We start from the raw sequence: 4,818 nt of genomic DNA, 5'->3' as shown, positions 1-4,818 counted from the left end.
CGAACCCGCGTCTCCTGCATCGGCAGGCGGACTCTCAAGCACTGCGCCACCAGGGAAGCCCCCGACTGGGTTCTTAATAAACGTTGAAAATATTATGTTGCCCCAAACCCCTAATATGTAATTTAAAACAATTAAAATTCATAAGAAATACCAACAGCATTCTGGTTTTTCACATGATTTCTGTTTCAATGCTGTTTCTAAAATATTAATTTTCAAATTATTATAAAAAAATGACACTGGTCCCTCTGGTTAGTGGGAGCTTCAGGCTTTGCTGCCTGTTGGGTGTCTTACACTGAGGAACAGTGGTCTATGTAGGACCAATGACCCGGCTGCCTTAGGCTAGCTTCTTATTTTGGTGACAGGGGATCATTCACATGAAATTCTGTATTTTATCTCCTGCCATTTGTACTAAAACCATTGGCACAGTGTTACGTTTTGTTCCTTAAACTTAAGAGTCATGAATCTATTTCCCCCTACTTTCTTTCTCGGGCTGCATACAGGGGAAGCATTATCATTCAAATGTTCTTTTAATCATCCCATCTGTAATATTACCAGCAATCAGAACAGATTTGTAATTTGCGAGCCATGTGCGAAGAAGAGATATCCTGCTTCACTGAGAAAACAGACAATTTTGTGAAATATTGGCCATTTATCTGCCAAAGTGGGCCATTATACATTGAACCGCAGTAAGAAGCCTCTATGCACCTTCAGTTCTTGTCATTTATGCTTTAATGAAGTTTTTTGTATCTGTTGTAAGGCTGATCCAAATTCTGCTCTCTTTGAATCACTTTTGATAAAACTAGGTATAAGAAAATATTAATCAGGAGAATATAATTAGAAGAACAAAATTAGAATATGCAGAGTCAGGCCAGATGCATTTTTTAAAATGAAAAAAATATCAATCATCAAGAAAACAATGAGGGAGAAGAGAATGGAAAATAGTGTGATTTATCATTTTCTCTCCACTGCCTCTACTTCATAAGCTGGGAGTCTTTTTTTTGGCTGTGCTGGGTCTTCGTTGCTGCACGCGGGCTTACTCTAGTTGCGGCAAGTGGGGGCTACTCTTCGTTGAGGTGCACAGGCTTCTCATTTGCGGTGGCTTCCCTTGTTGCGGAGCACGGGGTCTAGGCATGTGGGCTTCAGTAGTTGTGGCCCGTGGGCTCTAGAACACAGGCTCAGTAGTTGTGGCACACGGGCTTCGTTACTCCATGGCATGTGGGATCTTCCCGGACCGAGGATCGAACCTGTGTCCCCTGCATTGGCAGGCGGATTCTTTTTTTTTTGCCATACGCGGGTCTCTCACTGCTGTGGCCTCTCCCGTTGCAGAGCACAGGCTCCGGATGCGCAGGCTCAGCGGCCATGGCTCACGGGCCCAGCCGCTCCGTGGCATGTGGCATCTTCCCAGACCGGGGCACGAACCCGTGTCCCCTGCATCGGCATGCGGACTCTCAACCACTGCGCCACCAGGGAAACCCGGCAGGCGGATTCTTAACTACTGCGCCACCAGGGAAATCCAAGCTGGGTGTCTTATAAGGCCACAGCCATGAGGCTCTCATAGTGTCTGCATTTAGGGTCCATTATTCTGGGTGGAACATTCAAAATGCTGGAGGCTCTCCATGATATGTTGGAATAGGTATACAAAGCAAGTCAGAAGACTTCTTTTTAATTCTTGCTCTATAGTCTGCAACATATAAGTTATGTGACACTGGATGAGTTATTAAATCTTTCTGAGCCCTGATTTCCTCATCTGAAAAACAAGAATACTAAAAAATTCTTGTTTTCTCTGTTACAAAGTTGTAACAAGCAGCAAATAATGTAATGTACATAAATAAATCATAGTGTAAACTGAAAAGCACCATGAAGGATTATTATTTATGCTTCAGTGCATGCATTGAACGTGGTCTGCGTAATCTGTATTTTTGGAAACTAACCCTCCATCATGTTGACATTTGCTCATTTTAAATCATGCTGCAAATGAGTGATTCAGACTGGAACACCTGCTATCATCATTTTTAAAGAAAATGACTATCATTTGATTTACAAGGACATTTTATCTTAATAAGTTCAGTTCAGCATTTATTAGCATGTATTAGCCTGAAATTCCCTTAACAGAAAATCATATCTAATTCTTTTCTCAGATATCAGAGTAGTAACCATATTATTCTCAAACACTGTACTCTGTGGGAATTGCTGGCCTCAATAATTCCCATTATTTTCCCAGGAGGACTTTAAAAATTGTAAGTTTTGGAAAGGAATCAAGGAAAAGATTACAGTGTGGCTTAAGAGGATATACACCTTTGGACATCATATTCCTGTATTATGTTCTAAATTATGTAAATAGGATAACTGCATTCTGGTAACTGTTCAGAGCAAGGAAGTGTTATGTTTGGGGAAGACTCCTGAATACATGTGAGAGCTGGCTTGAAGATGCATATACAGAATGGAAGAGGGAAGAGAAGATAAAGAAGGTGCACACAGTGGAAGAACCACATAAGCTCACCTAGCACTGGAAAGGAAGATTTATGAAGTCCTATTCTTCAGAGTGTATTGTGACTTGCTGCCTACAAAGACTTTATGGTGTTTACCTCTGAAAATATGACCGTGTTAAATGAAGACAGTTTAAAGAGCCATTGGAAAAATTCATCATCACTGTTGCCTTTAAATGGAGCTAAATGTAACATGTTCATTTTTTTTGTTATTCTTAAACCTCTTTAAAAGAAGACCATCCAGCCGTTCATTTTATAGCATTTAAGCTTCATAATGAATATCGTCACTCCCACATAAACGTTGGCATTGGACTGTCTTGCGACATCCTGACCTGTGTGTTTTGAAGTTGTATGTTTTCTCAACTCGAAGCCTCAGAATTGAATGGCTTCTAAAGTGTGGTGTTGAAATAACACTATTATTTGTGAGTTCTTTTGTCCCCGCTAAATAGGTTCTAGTAAAGAGTGGTTCTTGAAAGCTCTGCTCTACAAGAAGATTTAACAAAACCAAAGTTGCTTTGCCTCCTTCAAATACTATCCTTTACAGGGCCTGACACTCGGGAAGGTTTTCTTTCTCAGCATTGTTTTAGCATTTTGAATAGCAGTATCACTTAGAGGATAGGGTCATCTTCAGATCAGTGGCCCTTTAAGTGGTATCAGTAAATAAATACTCCAAGCTCTGTTCCATTTTGTCAAGAATCTTCCTGAATCTTTCTCACTGTGCAGAGAATGATGGCGTCCATACACATATTCTGTAACAGCCTGAGGGGAGGGAGGGGAGGATGTGTGTGTGTGATGTCTTTGCTACTCCAGGACATGTTGGCATTTTACAGATGGTCTAGGCATGGAGAAGGAACCTTTAGAAATCAGGTTTCTACTCTAAACTTTTAAGGACATCCTGAAATAGAGTACTTTAGGAGTACATGCAGTTCAAGGATAGAGGAGTAATTTGCCATTTGTACCAAATTAAATCAGACTTTCAGTGCAATCAAAACAGCTTGCAGCTGGATGCAATAATCTGATTTCCTGACACTCAGAGAAAAATTGAAGGCCTCCAAAAGACCCCTGCTGATCTTCGACATGAAATACAGTTTGCTGGCAATTTCACTCAACCTCTGAATGCCTTCACTTTTAATAAGCTAAAAAAAAAAATGCAAATAAAGCATAAGGTTAGCTGGAGACGGCTCTCAGGTAGCGTTTTATTCCAACTAAATGAAACCCAGTACAGTGCCTCTGAAGGATCGTACCCTTGTTCCTTCTCAAAGCAGATATTTTGCTAAATACACCGTTAGATGAATCTCTGTATTAGTGTCCTGGGAGTACTGTTTTGACATTGGATGTGTGTTGAAAACATAATAAAAGGCTTCAGAGAACAAATGCTAGAAATCAGTATGAATAACTCGATATTTTCTTGGGAAGGTAATAAGGTAGATAAAAAGATAAATCCTCAAGTATCCATTAACAGCTGATTATTCCAGCTAGGGAGGATCTGCACTTACAGATATATCTAGTCCTGACAAATTAGTTCAGTTCATGACAATGTGTATTTATCTTGAGTTTTGACTATATAAATTAGTAAATGTAAATCTTTCAGCATGTTGAATGGACTGTTTCTGCTGCCCCCAAATTGAAAATTGCTGAATTAAGAACAAAGGAGCATGAAGTGATACACCGTCTAAAGAAGCCTTTTTGCATGTGAAGTCTAGAACTCCCTCAGGGCTTATAATGAGGTCTTAAAACGGACCCTGATCCATTATCACAAGTCTATCCCCTTCTTAATAGGCACCCAATTTAAAGGAGAGGCAGAGGTCAAAAGGACGTTGTTCAGATGATGAGTCCTCAGCATCAGAGGTGCTGAGACTTTTCCTCCTTTCTGTTTGGGGCAGGAAAAGTCTTTGGCCCTTACTGTCGGGCACATCCCGACAGTAAGCAGGGAGTGTGCACTCAAATAGGGCAGCTGAAGAGAGATTGATGAAGGGACCATTTACCGGGTGTGACTAGAGCCGGGGAAGCCAGCAAGGCGTGGTGAAGCATCCTGGCTGTCACAGCAGGGGTAGCTTTGAACCACCGCAAACCCAGAGGCCAGGAGGGGACATGGTGACTAGGACCTGGAGCTGGAGCTGAAGGGGAGGTCAGCCCAGCAGGACCGATGGGCTTCTGAAGAGGGCAGTCTCCAGCCTGGCGAGGAGAGGGTCATGGAAATAAATACCTCAATATCTTTCTCCAAACTCTGGTCTCCCGCCAGAAGCCAGGGAGCAAAAGAGCTCCGTTGAAGCTTCACGTAGAAGTCAGCCTCCTGGGCGCCCAGAGCAGAGATGAGAAGCTGGGTGTCAGT

Source organism: Lipotes vexillifer, unplaced genomic scaffold (genome assembly GCF_000442215.2).
Source record: "Lipotes vexillifer unplaced genomic scaffold, Lipotes_vexillifer_v1.1 scaffold668, whole genome shotgun sequence".
NCBI classification, from domain to species: domain Eukaryota; kingdom Metazoa; phylum Chordata; class Mammalia; order Artiodactyla; family Lipotidae; genus Lipotes; species Lipotes vexillifer.
The sequence above is the reverse complement of the archived record's forward strand: the minus strand, read 5'-3'. Positions refer to the sequence as shown.